This window comes from Ixodes scapularis, unplaced genomic scaffold (assembly GCF_016920785.2).
Source record: "Ixodes scapularis isolate PalLabHiFi unplaced genomic scaffold, ASM1692078v2 PGA_scaffold3__209_contigs__length_174095766, whole genome shotgun sequence".
Taxonomy (NCBI): Eukaryota; Metazoa; Arthropoda; class Arachnida; order Ixodida; family Ixodidae; genus Ixodes; species Ixodes scapularis.
Genome location: NW_024609868.1, coordinates 104,347,328 through 104,365,547, shown reverse-complemented (window position 1 = coordinate 104,365,547; position 18,220 = coordinate 104,347,328). Strand labels below are relative to the sequence as shown.

The 18,220-nt window shown below is 47.9% G+C and overlaps 1 pseudogene; it reads right to left on the bottom strand.

Annotated features, from left to right (window-relative positions):
* Positions 1-1,493: 1,493 nt before the first annotated feature.
* LOC115330331 lies at positions 1,494-4,657 on the bottom strand (annotated as a pseudogene).
* Between the last annotated feature and the right edge of the window lie 13,563 nt (positions 4,658-18,220).

Here is an 18,220-nt window from a genome sequence, read left to right as displayed (position 1 = left end):
AGAAGCATCACGGGAAAGCTAGCGCATAGGACGGCGGCGTTTTCACTTTCTTGAAGCAGACAAGCAGAGAAAATACGCAAGCGACTGGCTTGCGGTTTCTTTTTTCCGGCGGGTCGAGCTTCTTTGCTTCAGCAGTGGCGTCGGAACTGTTCAGGAGATTATGGAGGAGGGGGATGGCTGTCCCCTTCCTCAAGATTTGTTTTCTCAATGAATTACGCGGCTCTTCTTTACTTCCTCACCTGAGTGCCAACTGTAGCGAGCGCAAGGGACACTAGACAGTTTTAGTATAGCGCTGCTGGATCTTACGTACGCAATACGCAATAGTGTAGCGTACGCTAAGAATGACCTGCTCGGACCGAATTTAGCTGTGTGTTATACGTTTTCGAGTGAACACCGCGCATGATCCGTGGTTAAATTTGCTAGAGCCGTAGAATTCCGCGTGCTTATAGCGCAACCATGCTCCCGGAAAGAAATATTGAAAAAGAAAAAGTGTCCAATCATTTTATTTCAGATTAAAACAAGCCACAGCTGCCTCGCCAAGGGCGCTTTTCTGCGGGATATAGAGGCTACGAGTACGAGTGCGTAACCAAATTCGATCATGGATCCTCCGTCAGTCGTCCCGTAGAAACGGCACCTTTTATCATTGCTATCGCGGAATGAAATTCATGATTTTGATGTCCAGTGCATAGCGAGAACTTCGGCGATTTTTTTTAGAGTCGTTCGTCCGTCGGCGATGAACTGTGGGAATAGGCTTAGCATTGAGCAGATCGCAGCGTCGACGCACACTGCGAGCGGCGAACATTTCGACTGTGCGCTCCTTCAGCTGTAGGGCGATCTGATTCGACCGCGGTAAGTCCCAGAAAGAATCGTCGAGCTGAACACCATGCAATTTCACGTAACACAGAACTTCAAAAACACCACGTCACCCTTGCTGCGCCAGTTGAGCCAACCGCCATCTTGAAACTGGCCCTCTCGTTGGGTCCGAGATCTCTCGAGAGCGTCCCGCGATGCCCGCTAGCCAGCAACGCAAAATCCCCAGCGTTGCGTGCGTGCGCAATACGCTAGCCCTTCTATTGCGTTCTGCGCATGCGCACTCACGACCCGCAATCTCCTTGCGTAGGCAAAGCTATAGCGTACGGTCCACTAAAACTGTCTATAATCGGAAGCGGCTTGTGGGAGCGCTAGTCAGAGAAACGAAAGAAGAACTGAGCGACTTGGCGTGTCTTTTTCAACACAGATCGTCACATCAAGTAAGACAAAGTGTATCGCGCCCAGTTCAACGAACAGCTTATCAGTGAAATGTCGAAGCGTCGGGTACTTTGAGACGCGCAGCTCAAAGAATTTAAGAACAATGGAACCAAAGAGAAGTCTCCATAGACGGATATACTCCGAATCATGAGCACATACCCCCCTCTCGGAGAAAGATAGAGAAAAACTTTCTTTATTTAGACGCAAAGGTCCGGCGCTCAGTTGTATTTGGTCACCTGCCAGTCCTCACCCAACATGTTTTTCACGTGCTGAATGAGTGCCGGCAGGAGAATATGGGCATCGGTTGGTGGACTAAGCCAGTCCGTCCATGAATGAGGTTGGAGACTGGGGGATAGGGATGAAATAGAGTATAGGAGGGTAGGTTGAATGTAGGAGCATTGCCGTTCAGTGCTCTAGGGAGGGGTATTCGCCGCAGTTGGGGCATTTGGGGCGTCCAAAAAGGCCCTGGATATAGTGGCGAAAGAGGGGAGTCACGATCGAATTGGTTTGAAGTCTGCGGAGGATGGCGCTGTCCTCCCGCCAGAGGGATTGGGGTGGAGCGATAGTTGTGGCGGCGTTAGCGTGTAGTTCTCTTGGGGAAGATGTACGCTTCTTGCGCAAGAGTTTTCTGTGTTCCCTGGGATCATAGTCGGACGGCCAGAGGCACGGAGGACCCGGAAAATTCGTAACGCGGATGAGCTGATGAGCTCGGTTGTGTTCCTCTACGCCTTGCTGTCCGGGGATCCATTGCAGGGTAACGTGGAGGGAGGGATGGGTGTCAAGGTGACGTTGCAGAAGGCTGTGGATATGTCCAGGTAGCGCACGGTCACGAAACCTGCGTCATGTTTTCTGGATATCTGCTTGAACGTAAATGTGGTTAGTAGGATAATGAGGTCCAGTGATGGCTTCAAGAACCGCTAGGGTGTCCGCGGCGGATGGGGTGGGGACATTGCTGTGTCCATCAACATGCTTATATCCAGGCCCTACTACAGCCGTTATGCTTCTGCTGGGACTGTGGCTGGCATCTGTGTAATAATATGTGGTATCCGTTTTCGGTGTCTCGTGTTCTATCCGTTCGACTAGTTGTGTGCGCCTGGCAGCATGTTTGTAGGGATGCATATGTTGAGGTATGGGCATGGCTGTGACGCGGGGTAGGGACTCCCACGGTAGGGGTGGTGGAAAAGGAGGCAAGGTGGTGGTGTCGTAGCCTTGATGCTAGAGGAATTTGCGGCCTTGGGGGGATGTTTGAAGCCTTGCAATATGTGCTTGGCGGCAAATAGTAATACGTTCTTCAAGTGTGTTAAAAAGACCAGTCGAGGCCACTAGACAATTTGCGGCAAATCGCACTACTCCTAGGGCTAGTCTGGTGTATCTTTGGAGCGCTGCTTCTAATTTGGAGAGCTGAGTGTCGATGATGGATTGATATGGAAGCTGGTACAGTAAACGAGAGTAGACAAGGGCCTCGATAGTCCTGCGAAACTCCAGTTCCTTGCGTCCTCTTTGTCTACTTAGCATGTGGTAAATCTGATTGAGTTGCCGGAGCGTCGTGTCCATTCATACGTGGGCCTTGCCATTTTCCTGTAGGAGGAATCCTAGTATTCGGATGTGAGAGTGGCGAGGAATAGGGGTGTGGTCAATGTGGAGCTTAATGCTGTCGCGTTGCTCTTCTGCTTTACGGCCTGTTTGGTAACTACAATGAGTTCGGATTTGGTGGGAGTGCATTAGAGGCCAATACTGCTAAGTGGGTTCTGAATGACATCCAGTCCTGACTGGATCGTGTGTTCTTGTTGTCCAAGAGGTCCTTTGCAACACTAAATTGTAATGTCATCTGCATAAATGTTGTGTTGGAGGTGGGATATAGAACTAAGCTGGGCAGGTAGGTGAAGTAGGGCTATATTAAAGAGAGTGGGGGAAAGAATAGAAAATTGAAGGACGCCCGTAGTTAAAGCTCTGGGTGTCGAAAGCTCTCCATTGATTTGAATTTGTATATAACGACCACTTAAGAAAGGTTTTATAGAGTTGTAGAGGCGAGCGCCCGGTCGTAGTGTCAGGAGGTTGGTAAGGATGGCTGAATGTGGTACGTTATCGAACGATTTGTGTATGTCTACTCCCGTGATAGCTCGAGTTTGGACTAAGCTAAGATTTTGGTACACATCCTCCGAACTTCGGAGCATGATTTCCTGAGTGCTGACGTGTGATTGAAGGCCTGTCATTGTGTAGGGGAGAGCGTCGCTACCTCCTATGTGCCAAAAGAGTCGGCTGAGAGCCATGCGTTCCATTAAGTTTCCTACACATGATGGGAGGGAGATCGGACGAAGGTTGGTAATGGAGTTGGGGGGCTTGACTGGGTTTGATGATTGGGATTATCACTGCCGCTTTCCATTCTTGTGGAAAGCTGCCAGATTCCCATACGATGTTGATGCATTCAAGAAGCTGTTCTAATTGTGGAAATGGGAGGTTACGAAGAGTAGCGTATGTAATGCCGTCTTTGCCTGGAGCCGTGTTTCGTTTGAGTGAAGATAGGGCCGCGTGTAGCTCACCTACCGTAAAGTTGCTGTTGATGCCTGTGTCTATTTGGTCGAGTGATTCGGGTGGATAGCTAGGAAGTTGCTCTGTACTCGGGCCGACCGGATAGAACGTTTGATAAATTTCTTCTGCTGTCTGTTCTCGCGTCTTGCCACAGTGCATCATAATTTTGCCCCTTGTGTGTCGTGTGTAGCCCTGTCCTAGAAGCGTGCGTAATATTTTCCACACACTAGGAGTGTGGAGTTCACCATTTAGCTCTTCACACGTCTCAAGCCAGTTTTCAGTACAGAGTTGTTGCGCGTACTCGTCAGCCTCTAGCGTGATTTGTTGGATGGCCTTGCAAAGGCCACGATTTCCTTTTTGTTTCTTCCATTTTTGGACCAATCTGTGTCGCTTGTTCCAAAGATTAATCAGGTGAGAGTCTACTTGCAGGTGTTCAGGTGTGCATGTGATATTTTTAGCGTGCTTCGATTTTGTTTCACGTATGGCGTTGACCCAAGACTAGATCTGTCGGCCCGTGTACCTCGTCTAGGTCTAATCAAAACCGGTGCCAGTCAGTGAGTTGTGTTTTTGGGCCTGAGTGAGCGGGACGGGGCTTGATGTGAGGATCAGCTTGGGCGATTTCGACGATGAGATAATCACTGCCTAGGTTTTCGTAAAGATTCGTCCACGTGACGTTTCCCACACCGTGGTGCCAGCTGAGGTCTGGGTTAGTGTCCCGCTCAACGCTGTTGTCCTGTCGCGTGGGGTCCGTTGTGTCGTTAAGGAGCGTATATCTGTTGTCCTGAGTTTTGCGTTCGAAACGAATTCCGGTTTCGGTGGTACGCGTATAGCCCCAGGATGTGTTCTGCGCATTAAAATCACCGGCTAGGATGATCTCCATGTGCTAATGTTGCTGTGTACACGCGTCTATCCGCCTCACAGATGGCCAATCGAGTCCTGGAGACCAGTACACATTGGCAATGATAAATCTCGATTGTTGAGGCGACATTGTACTACAAACTGCATCTGAGTTAAGTTGTTTATAGAGGCGGTGTCGATTTGAATAGCTGGGATATGCCTAGTTACGTACGTGATGGTGGTAATTGGTATCTGGGTTCCTTGTGCGGTTGGTTTATCTTTTTTTGGTGATACTGGCCTTGCATAAAGTGATCGTATCCAGCCAATGTAATAGGACTGTTGGCTTCTTGAACCAGGATGATGTCAGGTTTGTTTGTCTGTTTATGAGTAAATTATTGGCGAAAGCCTTTCTTTCTTCGGAGACCCCGGCAGTTCCAATGCCAAATCGTTAGCGAACTATTGAAGGATGCCATGTTGAGATAACGTAGAAGATGACGGTTCCTCGATGTTAATAAGTGTGGGTGCTTGCGCGCGAGTCATCATTTGCAAATTGGCAACTAATTGTTTAACTACTACGTCATTGCGTGCAAATTTGTGTTTATGTAGTGCATTTCGGTTTGTATGGTACGAATGATCGCGACCTCATTCACTAGGCTATCTACTCTAGTCGTTAGCAGCTTGAAGGTGTGTTCAAGACGTTGTATACTTGTGAGTTCTGGTGCGGACCCTGCTGTGCGGGATGCATCGGGGCGCTGAATCGTTTGGGCGTATGATGTATGCAAAGTTGGAACGCGCATGACGGGATGTGTGTTATGTGAAGGAGAAGAGGACGGTGAAAGTGCAGATGAGGGCTTTGAACGGGCCGGCTCACCCACCTACCGTGTTGAAGAGGTGGATGGGTTTCGTACCATGAACTAAAAGAGAAAAAAGAAATTCAAATGCCTGTTGCGCAAGTCGAGCCACTGGAGAAGAAAATTGGACAAGGAAATCGGGGATGCGCTTCTCTGCCACAAAGATGATTGCTGACCAGACTCCAGAGCTTGGTTGCGAAAGGTCAGATGGTTGGTCAACACGGAGAGGATGTTGTTCATTGCACCTCTTTGTTGTCAGTATCTGGCTGTAGGATGGTTCCGTGCGTTCTTGTCTTTGTGAGAAATGTTGTTCCAGGGTTTTGTTCTGGGCCAGTGTTTCGACAGAAGTCTGGTTTAGGGGAAGTGCCTCTTCCCGTTGGTGTTCTCGCTGAAATAGTTTGCTGTCCATTTATTCTAGTGGAGTCCGCCTTTTGTGTAGTGTTTGAAGTTCCAGTAGTGGTGGAGCGAGAGGCTATCAGATTCTCTTGGGGGATTGATTGTTCTAGGGCCGGAAAGTTGGTGGCATTTGTGACCGAGCTGCGAGCTGTTCTGTAGTCGAGATTGTTGCCTTGACGTATGCGGCGTATTTCAAGCCCATCTTCCACAAAACGCACTGGTGAGATGAAGCCTCGTGGTTCTTTCCACAGTTACAACATCGTGTAGGTGTCTCATTGGCTTTGATATTGTGTTCGCTGGTGTGGCCCATAGCATTGTGTACATGTCGGTGCATGTTGGCATGTGGATGCAGTATGTCCGAAGCGAAAACATCTGTGGTACTGTATCGGCTTTTCCACGAAAAGTACCACTTTGTGCCGGACAAGCCCTAGGAATATGTAATCTGGAAGTCTTGGAGATGGGAATATTATTGCGACAGATGCGGACGTACCGAACCGACGTGCAGATATCACCGGCGTGTTGTCACTCGATCTAAGATGAGCTACGGAGTCTTTTGAGTCGATCTTGATAGTTGGGTCTATAGCCTTAATAACTCCTGTTGCTAGAGCGGGCGACCGTGGCTCGAATGCTCTAACCGGAATTCATAGCAGTGACGACACCTTCAGAAGCGAGGAGGATGCAGCCATGTTTCGAGTGTCTACAGATAATAAGTTGAGTCCGTAGTTCGGGTGAATTTGAATTACTGACGCTGGCGCTTGTGATTCGAGCAGCTCGGTGAGGTTCAGTTCGTTCAGCTTTGTTATTATCTTTGTTTGGTCTATGGACATATAAATAACAGTAAGTGCTGAAGACTTGTTCTCGATGGAAATGATAGTACTGCTGCTTGATGACGTTGATTGGGCCCCATGACGACGTTTCTTGGCTTTCTTTGACAGCTGCATAATAAAGCCTTCATCGTCAGTCGTGCCCATGCTGTCTGAGTCACTCAAATCATGAAGGCGTTGCCCAGGTGTCAAATATTCTATTTCCATGTTGATTTCCGAAGCTAAGGATAAGGATTGGGGGACTTTTGTGCACTGGCCTTTAGGTGGTGGAGTTGGCGAGAATAAACCATGCGGCAGTGGAGACGGAATTGGGTTGGTCTCTGGTGCAGTCTGTGGTTGCGCAGGTGGTCCATCCCCGTCTGCTGAGGACGGGCCGCAGCGGCAGGTGCACGTACGGGAACCGCAAAGTTGGCGACTTCTGTTATATAGGATTATGTACAGAAAAATTGAGGAGCAGTAAAATTGTTCTGCACGCTAAAGGACACTCCGTCGTCGTTTCCCCCTGTAGGAAGTACCAACTACTCCAACGCCGAGCAGGAGGTTCTGGTCGGCCATATCAGTTGGAGTCTTTGCATTCGAGGAACGCGCTGCACATGACGCTGCCAAGGACGATCCGAGGTTTCGTCCTCTGCAACAACAAGGTTTGATAAAAAAAGCATAAACAAATAACATTAAGGTTTATTTAGTGTTTTAAACGTATTTCTTGTTTCATTAAGGTTAAATTAAAGGGGAAATTTAAAACTAAGTCACTAAAATTGTTGTTAGAAGCCGCTGTAACCGACTGTGCGCATCTGCTTGCTGCAAGCAACATTGGCCATCAAAACGCCAGAAAACGCTAATGTGAAATAAAACCTCGCAATCCGCGCCGCCGCGTCGCTAGCGGCAGCGATTTCGGCCGTGGAACCGCTGCATGTGAAACCCGCTTACCATTTCAAAGGCAAACCGAAGAAGATATCGCTGTTATAAAGCTTCGAACGTTTGGATGCAGACACTTTCACATTTGTGTGCGTCAAACTTTTTTATTTTTGTTTTATTCGGGGCTTGACATAGTCGCCATTTACAAAGTCTCCGTAGCCTTTAATCTTGCTGCGCGCTCAACGCTGTAAAAAAAAAAAAAAAAAAAAAAAGAGAGAAAGAAGGAGTGAACTTAGAAAATAAACCGAAGTGGAAAGATATTTCGTGCGAGAGCAACAGCGAGTAACACAGCCCATATGTTCGCTGTATACTGCCGAACGTTTCTTTCCCGGGGGGCCAAGTGTCCCAAAGAATGTGCGCGGGATGACGGTGTAATCCTCACTGAAGCGTCGAACTCATCGTTCCTATGCTCTGTGCGGAATCCGGCTGTATAAACACTTGTGGTCGCGAGAGTGGAAATTTTTATTATCTCCAGGCGCGCGCGCACGCACGCACGCACATGCACACTTAACACACACACACAAACACACACACAGACACACACACACGCACACACGCACACACGCACAGACACACACACAAAGACTAACGTGAGGGGGGGGGCACTGCAGTGAAAGTTGTCGGTCTCACGGTCCAGAAAATACAACCGAGTTTTGTTTCAGAACCTCCGCGACAATATAAACTCCAAAATTTGTCGTGTATGCAAGTGGAGTGGGAATCTTTACGAAATACGTGCCACTCAAAGGCGGCGTGATTCTTTAGATTTTCGCTCAAGGACACGGAGTACGTGCGCGCCGACAATTGAGATCAGCTTTTTCGGACAGATGCGTGAAGTGAGAGCTTGAACAGGTGACTAAGCTTTCGATCAGGTACATTGTGTTGTACCTGTAATGAAGTTTTTATCGAACGTGCACTGATTTGAACCAAAAAAAGTGTTTAGACACTTGGCGTAAACACGATAAGAAGGTTATCAAAATTCTTACCTATATGATCACCCTGGCACCCCCAGTCTCTGCCTTGTGACCTCCACCCAACCTTTGAAGCAGACTCTGAGATTTCGACAATGACGTAATGTCACTCTTGAGCAGTCGTGGGAGGCAGCGAGCTTCGCCACTTGAACTCAGGGATAGATGCTGGTCTCTAAAATAAAGGCGGGGTATTTTTAGTTATGTTCCATTTCAGGTCGATATTCTCATTTTGGCGCTGAACTTGTCATAAGAGAAAACCGCTGCATTGAACTGCAAGCTCTGACATCCCTCCCTCAGCACCCCGTCGGTGTGAATGACCAGAGCTATGCTCCGTACACCCTTAAGGTGCAACCCCACCGTGCAGGACGTTTTGGTGCTTTTTTGACGGCTTATAACTTTCATTCTATGTAACTTACAATTATAAAGTTAATGTCAAATTAAAGAGCTGTTTTTCGACAATCCTTTAACGCCTCAAAATTACGATTACTTTTAGTTGTTAGTTAATAATGTATCTTTTAATAGACCGCAGTCTCTAATGTTGAAAAAATTATTTCTCGAGTTATAACGTCCCATTGTCCACGATAATTTACGTGAGAGTTTGGTTGCATGTAATAAATTAAAAAAAGTAAGCAACGAGTTGTACAGATGGTGTACATTTTAAAACAAAAAATAGAGTTTAAAATGGCATCATTTTAAGGTGCTATAAAAACGGAATCACGTTAACTAATCAAAATAACGAGACATTAAATTATGAAGCATCCTTCAATATTATTTTTTCCAGAACTTCCATATTGACATATTGCACGTTAAAATGTTATAAGACCTCAAACTTTTCCCATTCAGTTACGGCAAATTGTAGTTTCTTAATATAAAGTACAGATGGCGACACGTGTTCAAGAACAGCTTGATGTGCATCTTCCGTCGTGTGCCGCTTGGAACACTACGTGAAAGACAGAAAAATCGCCAGATGTCACAGTGTCAGATGCCTGGATGCCCGCAGTGAGCGAGCCAGAGATGTCAGAAACACAAGCGCGAGGCTGCGGGTGCACCACAGCTACTTTTGCGCGCGTTCTACTGTGCGTCGGTACGCATTCCCGACGCGATCCAAATGAAATGGGAGCCATGAAATGCATTCTGCCATTTCAGATTCCGCCACGTATGCAAAAATATTTTAATGTTTTTTATCACATGGAAACACCATTTCCGCAATCAAACTATGCTTGTCGGAATAATTTGACTATATTTTGTTTCAAAAACCACCTCGGTGGCTTTTAAGTGGTGATGATATTAAAACAAAACACAAAATATTAAATGGTCTCAGTGTCTCTGAGCCAACGCGCTGGCCCATAAATCTATATTTGTTGGGTTTAAATATTGGCCGAGGTGCCCGCAATCCGACGGAGGACAATCTGAAGGCCCGTTCACACTCTTGCAACCGAGTACGACTGAGATAGACGAGACCGGTTTTTAAGCCTCTTGCGATCTCTTAAGACCAGCTCCGCGCTGCAGCGGAGCTGGTCCTAAGAAGTCGCAAGAGGCTTAAAACCCGGTCTCGTCTCTGTCAGTCGTACTCGGTCGCAAGAGTGTGAACGGCGCTTGAGATTTCGGTTGCACGTCAAAAGATCTCCAATTAGTCAAAATAAACCCGCTTTTTTTTTTATTGGAGTGTGTTAAGTGATTTTTGTTGGTTTTTCTTGTGAAACCCTAAGATCTTAACATTTGCTTTGCTTTACCTTAGTTAGCAACGCAGCCAACGCTACGGGCTGATAAAGCCACTGAAGCAGCGCCAAGAGCGCAAGGTCAAGCTGTTTGTTCTCTTTCTGTGCCTATGCGGTCGGGCTAAACTAGAACAACTAAGTAAGTTACGCTTCCTAGACATCTTGGTGCTTAAAATAATGGTTGTCAGTTATCTGAAGCTCTTGAAATCACAGGAAACGCCTTTCCGTCCTCCACAAATGTTTAAACAGTTCGTGACAAAGCAAAGCAATATTACGCGAGCTGCCTGACACCGAAACTTTTGAATCATGACTATCCGCAGTTGCGTTTGATTGGTTACTAACCACCAAGATGGCGGCACCCACAATAATTTTGGGGGAAAAAGTGCCGATACTCTAAGCATAGCCCATTTGGTTTAGCTCACAGGCTAAACCAAGTGCGGCGGGGGACCGTTGGCCGAGTGTGGTGTGGCACCGCAGATCAGAGCACGTGGAGAAAAGCTCGAGCGCGATCTCCGTTCAAAGCACGGAGCTCACGCTTCGGAGCCCAACGTTGGCGGAACGTGTAGGGACTAAATCCCCTCGATGTGTTTCCGTTGGTCTTTCAAATAACCTCAAAGGTGCCAGTGCACGAGGTCCGTGTCTCAAGTGGCCCTTGGAGGCAAATGGCGGCGCAGCACTAAAATGACTGGCCCTTGAAAGCGAATGTCGGCGGAGCACCCGCTCGTGGCACGTGTCTTGCCCGTTTCCCCAACAATGGTTGTCGGTACTTGTAATAAACGCCTTTATCAAGGGGCTTTAGCAGGGACCCTGGGTTCAGTCGCCCATCTGCATCCTACCGTCGTGCGATCGTGTACCACCTATACTGCGTAATGCACGTTAAAGACCCCGAGCTAACGGTTGTACTGCACGTTTTATAACCTTCAACGGGTACAAATGTCGCCCTACGAAACTGCTGCTCTCTAAAAAACTAAAGACTAGTTTTGAATGTACCGTTACATTGCATTTTTAATGTGTGTTCACTTGTTCGCGTTCTTTTTTTTTTGTTTTTTTTTTGGCCTACATCTTTGATTATTCGGCCCTTACTTATGATGAACCCAACGAGGTAGAGGGGCTTAGAGTGATAAACCGGAAGTTCGGAAGTGGCACCCCCCCCGGTTGCCGCCATTTTTTACGCAAATGTGACCACTCGTCACATGACCTCCCAAGAGCCGTGATGTCACAGGTAAGATGGCAGCGCCCAGAGCTGGCGGATGCGAGTTTGTTCGGTGCGCTGTAGTCGTGATGTGCAGCTGCTTTCCGACGACTTCGGGCTTCTTCGTGCTCGCTGACGCAGGTATAATGTGAAAATATGAAGGAATGATACTTTATACCGTTTTTGCGCAAGATCGCTCTGGATCATCTGGATATTAACGCCTGTGAGACAGCATCAGCTCTGCATCGCCGTACCGGTGCTCGGATTCCGGGATGTGTCCGAGGATCGATAGAACTTTGAGCTGCTTTGAGTGCTTTTAACATGAAATTTTCGCATTCTCTTAGCTTTGTTTGAACGTTGAAATATCTGAGAATATACGCGAAATGTATACGTCACGTTAGGGCCTAAAGCGCGAAACACATGTATGACGAAAACCTTCCGATCCGACGTGCGGACAGCCGGAATGACCTTGGGGGGAGAGGGTTTTCGTAGCATCGGAGAGCGTTGAAAACCCTCGCCTCCGACCGTCGTATTGCGCGGTCGGACGTCGGATCGGACGGTTTCGTCGTACATGTGTTTCGCGCTTAAAGGGGCCCTGCAATGATTTTTTGACTGGTTTTTAATTTGCACTGAACCTGAGCGTACTGAACGTAGTAACTTAATCCAACTTTTCTTTTCTCAAATTTCGCTTTATTTTAAAAGTTATAGGCAAATTAGATTTACAAAAACAAGCACAAAATAACCTCCTTCATGACGTCGTAGGTTCTGGCTTGAGTGGCCTTGAACTAGAGGAGGAGTAGTGAGCTCATCGAGCGCACACGGCTGCCGCACTCCGTGTCGACGGCTTGAGAGGGCGCCACTAAAGCAAGTGTTGGATAGGCTGTATGAAGCGGGCGGCCAGAGCAGCTCGCATTGCATTTGCTGCGCGACTAAACACTAATTCGGCATAACAATTCATTGGCCACAAACGACAGAAAACACGGGGTAAATATCAGTTCAGAAAGGGAGCCACTTCGCGCTGACGCACCGCCAAATGGCCAAATCGTCAGCAGGGCCTGCGCCGAAGGCCTTCGGAACGCTCGGAACCGGTCGGATTCTTGAACCGGTATACGACCACAGCGCCGCCGCGTACATCCGGGACCTTTCTACGCTCCTCGTTCGTCGTAGCCTCATCCCACTAGCCTTTTCTAGTATGGGCCGTTTTTTTGCGTCGCTTGGTCGCGGGTATGTCGACGGGTCATTTCTCGTTCCCGTACTTTCTAAACTGCATTTGTTTCTTTTCTGATCTAAAATAGTGAAAAAAGACTACTTTCATACATAATTGAAACGGTTCGCGACACTTATATTTTGTATCTCGACTAAAGAAAAGCTCTTAGCGGCTTTGACCAGTGGCAAGCCCAGGACCAAAGACGTCGCATTTTGCACGTTTTCGGTACCGCGGGTCGCCCTCGTCGGTGGAGGAGGTTTCCGCGTGCCCGCTGGGTTGCCCGAACCCCAAGAGACGTGGAAACCGCAAAAAAGCTTGACGCTTAAATATGATTGCAGGGCCCCTTTAAGGGAAGTTGTTTCAGCCCTCCGTCACCGAACAACCATAGGAACTTTTAGCGAGGAAGCTCCTGCGATTTTAACCTTTTGTGCTAATCCACGATTCTACATTCAATCGCTTTTCTTCCTTTTTTTTGTGTGTGTGAGTGCGAAGTGCACCCTTATTTTCAGCTACGAGGATGGCGTTTTATTGAGTATGGGGAAGAATAAATCGTTGCAGGCACCTGCTTCAAAGCTATTCGACTTGCTATAAGAACAACTGTTTTGGTGCATGCATAGATTAACTGCGCTTTTTGTCTGTTTTGTAGGATTTATTGCAGCTATACTCTTTTCCATCAAGAGTGCATTGTATTAGTCGGTCAATTATTTAATTGTTCTAATTACCCGGATAAGATGATTCATATTTTTGTTCATCCCTTGCCTGGACAGCAGTCTTGTTGAAAAATGTTGACTACCATTCCTTTCGGTCTCTTCAATAGACTCTTTTTAAAAGTGTGGGCTGTCTATACTTCGCATCACCGTAACTTGGAAAAGGCCAACCGCCACAGCCCCCTCGAGCCAATCAGAGAGACCGAGCGAAGGTGTGTGACAAATCTGTGCAGACGAGCACTCTGGTGATATGTTGTCATGTGCCTCTGTCCAATGTGTGTATTGACTCACCGAGACTGTAGCCTTTGCCGTCTGCCAAATTCTGATAAAACAAATTACAGTAGCTACTACTGTAATTACCCCAGGCTTTCATACTTCGGGCATTTGTTCGACAAGAATGTTATGTCCGCCATCCCTGTGAATTCGGCTCAGCACCCATTGGACTCGAATGCTGCATTAGCGTTCAACCTGAACTGGGGCCCATTCGTGTGCTTTACGCCGAAAAAAATGATGACAGTTGTGTTGCTTGATAAGGTTCTGCAAAGGGTCTCTTGTGTCATACATATAGGAAGTGTCATGCTATATAACAATGCATACTATTAAACTATATGCTCAGAGTTGTGTTTGTTTTTCCAATTAACAAGTTACAGCAGTGTGCTTTAATGCTATTATCATGTGTGTAGTTTTAAGTATCCTCTCTGCAATGCCTACGAAGGCCCCTGGAAGGAATAAATTAATAAATAACATTTTCACATCACTGGAGTTGGTTTTCGGATGCACCACATGTTCAGGAAAGGTTGAACGAGTGCAGCCCCTTGCAAGAAGTCTGCCCGTCTGGTATGACCCCTTAATTAATATTGAAGGGTCAGAGATGCGAGTGTACTCGTAAGGTACAGAGCGTGCAGTGGACACAATTCTCGGTATGTAGACTCTCAAGGCATGAAGGCAAGCGGAAATATGTTTATCTGGTTAGTGTATCAAATATGTTTATTTCCACTTGATTACATAATTATTGATTCTTAGTAAATGGTTAAATAACGAGTTCTTTCTGCGACAGTCTCGTGTCAGGCGTTCAGTCGTAGTACCTGTGGACCTTGTTGTCGGATGACGCTCCTGGCACGTCGGTGTTCAGTTTGGTCGAGTGGCAACTTTGACCGACTGATGCTGTCTTGTAATCATACGTCATGTGCGGCCACTGACGTCTGATGCAGTGAAGCTGCAGGGCTGGCTTCTAATCCGAAAATTTTCCTGGTAGTTTTCGGCATCAATGTAGCAAGCTCGGGCATGTATTGCTTACGTGGCTGTGCCTTTTGCTGTACCGTTGACTTGATAGCTGGCAACAATTTTTGTTTGCTATCCAAGTCTGGTGATGCTTGCAGTTCACTTTTGAGAGCAACCAACCATTCTATTCCTTCAAGTCACTCAGGGGCATTTTCCCTCAAAGTTGGAAATTGTGTGCTTCGTTGCATGGACACAGATGAATGGTGTCGGCAAATTATTAGGTATTGTCCTTGGACGACAACTAACACCAAATCAACTGTCACTGCATCGCCGCTCACCTGCTTTGTCGTGCTTACCTCTTGTTGAGGTGATGGACATGAGGAGCTACGGGGTAATCAGGGATTCAGAATCTTCGATTCAGCACCTTCGGCATCAGGGACAAAGGTCGCCGAAGGTAATCCTTAATCTCCCGTGGTCGCTCCTCGAGACGTAATCGAGGGTCATTTGGCACGAACCCTCGCAGACCAATTCATTGGTACGGGCTGCTTTGGTAGACATGGTCGGCTTCATGCAGTGGTAGCAAAGTGGTTTTCGGTCGCACATTCGTATCACCTACGTTTTCCTCGGTGTACTTTGTTGAGCACAGACCTACCCACGATGTCGGGAATGCTTCGGCGTTAGAGTGTCTCATTGAATTGGCATTGAATACTAAGGGGCAGCCGGTGGCGGTCGTCGTGCCATTGTGGCGTAAGTTGCCCTCGGTTTGTCAGATGCCGCTTCGCTCACAGAAGTCTCGGTTGAAATACCTGTCAAACTTGTTCTGAAACAATCTTGGCAGTCAAAATAAAAGCCGGGCAACTGATGGCAGGAAGTAGCTTCCCGATCTCCTCCCAGACAACGTCGTGGATGATGTCGTGGATGTCTGGGAGGCTAGCGTCGAAGTAGAAGCTGGACAACTCGAGTGTCGAGACGCCGGGAAGTTGTTCATAGTGGCAGGCTCGGGCATGCAGTGCACATTCCATGTCGGAAGCCTCGGTGATATGAACACTTCGACTGTTGTTGGGGGGTTGCGGACAAGGCTGCCGAAGGTGTTGTCCCTCACGTGGAGGGCATGGGATTCTTAGGTTCTTGTCTTCTGTAGCATCAAGGTCGGCGTGGGCGTAGGCGCGGGCGCTCGATCAAGCGCAAAGCATCCTCTACGAGTGCGGTGGCGCTCTCGTTGGGGCAGTGTCCTGGACAGAATCAAGAATGCGGCTCTCTCTCGTTGATGTTGGCTACGAATGCGCGCTTCAGCTCGATCTTGCAAACTTCCCATGACGTTAAGGAGGATCTATGGTTGTCAGACCAGCGCCGGCAGTTTCTTCCACGAGAAGTAAGGTTCTGCAGGAGCTGGTTGTCTGTCCACCCAATGTGGCGGGCGACACTGTCATATTGTTCAATCCAGTCCTTGACGTTTTCATACAGCTTGCGTGAAAAAGCGTCGGAGTGTGATTTGCGACAGGCATGCAAACAATGGTGGGAGGGGACACGGTTCGCTGCTACAGGTTTGTCATTGTTGGCTTAGTAAGCTTCGGATTTTCAGACAGGAGACCGAATTCCGGTGGTCTTTCCTGGTAGCAGCAACTGACTCGGATTTCAGGTGCTTCGTGGTGTATTTCCGAGGTTACTCCTTGTGGAGTAACCTCGGAAATACACCACGCTGAACTCCGAACTCGCTTTCGACCGGCCTCATATGACGGCTTCCGCGTCTGAAATCAACTCGCCGAAACGAACGACAACCAACAAAGCATCCGACAAGCTCCGGCCCAGCTGGGGCCAGCCGCTGCATGGGCGCTGCCATCTTTCCAGTGACGTCAAGTATTTGGTTTGGTCATGTGACGTGTGGTCAAATTTGCGTACAATGGCAGCCGCCTTATGGGGGTCACTTTCGAGTGCAGACCGGAACCCCGGTTTATCGCTCTAAGCCCCTCTACCTCGTTGGATAAACCAGACTATAGGGAGTATTCACTGGACGCCATATTTGTGGGTGCTGTTTAGAGCGCATGCTCAGAACGAGCTCACATTAATGGCCTGCTAAGAACGACAACCTTGATGGTGCTAAATGCACGCTCCAAAAGGACTGCGGAAGCTCGCCGTCAGCACGCGCTCAGCAGCAGCGCACACGGATATGGCCGCCAGTGAATACTCCCTATAGGTGTCGGACTTCTGGAAAAATATTATATATCTCAGAAAATGGCACTTAAACGCAAAAAACAAAACAAAAAAAAAAAAACACATAGGCGCATTCAATAAAAATAATTAAAATAATATAATTGATTATAATTGTATTTTTAAAGGTTTGAGCGTACCAAGAGCTATAAAAACGAACTCGATGCTTTGGATGGTGCGTTTGTTCACTGGAAGTATACCCCTTTGCAAGTGGGATCCTGGCTTAACCTCGAACCGCGCGCCAAAGTGAGGCGGACCTACTCTCCAGCCAAGCTGTTCGCTGGTTGTCGTACAATGTTGCCAAGGGTCTCTCGCCGAAGCGTGCATCACTGAGTGCAGAAAGAAATTTTAAAAAATAATTATAAAACGTACACGTGTCGTCTTCGACAGCGAAATAGCAAGGACAATTAAATAAAATGCCTAAAGCGGTAACAAATCGAAAATTTTCAAAAAGATCTAAAGTCTCAAGGCGCTCTCTTCAGAATGCGCCAAAAGTCGCATGGCCTTTGCATCAACGATGGCTGCGCTCGCGGCAGCTCTGGCTTCCACAACATGCAGGAACAGAAGCTGCGATCGTTATAAAGTCAGCTCCAGCCCTGAAAGATGCCCCGTCCTACAATATGTGACGCTACGATTCTGTGTGGATACCTCCTCCTGCGTTCCGAGGCAGTAAGTGTGCCGCTAACGTAAGCCATCGGCGATGCAGCAAACGGCACCATCATGTCATCGCGCACCCCAATGACGTGCCCCTGGCGCACCCCAGCATGGCGGAAACGGTACGGGGCGCCAGCATCGCTCAAAATGGCAGCGCACAGGAGCCTTTCTTGCAAACGTGTATAGTTCAGGGCAGTATGCTCGCACTTGTATGTTCCTCTTCGCTCGCAGGGTAAAACCAAATACTTTACTGGTAATGTATTTAGTGAAACAAAGCTTATCTTGTTTATCATCATTTATTTTCGTTTCCCACTGCAATTCAGTTCGTGTTCTTTTGTGTGCTACATGCATTAAAGACCAAGGTAACCCAGGATCGCTAGGTTGGACATTTGAGAAAAGGTACATGGAAGTGACGTAATGGAAAGGAGGAGCGTATCCTAGCAACACTCACGTGGCGGCTCTGCCCACTTTGACGCCGCTACGTCATCGCAAACTTGACGCCTGTCACCCGTTTGAGCGACGTCCGGAGCCAACCACCGACGAGCGGAGGTAGCTACGCATTCCCTGAGGCGTCCCTACGCGCGGGATACGGGGTAGGATTTACTACGACGCGGGGAGCAGTTCCTGCGTTTAGCGAAGGAACGGCAACCAATCCTGTGCGTCGCTGGCCGTCGCATCTGTTCTAGTACAGGTAAAAGTATTGAAAAACAATCAAAACCTTTTGGGCGCTGTTAAAACAAACCGC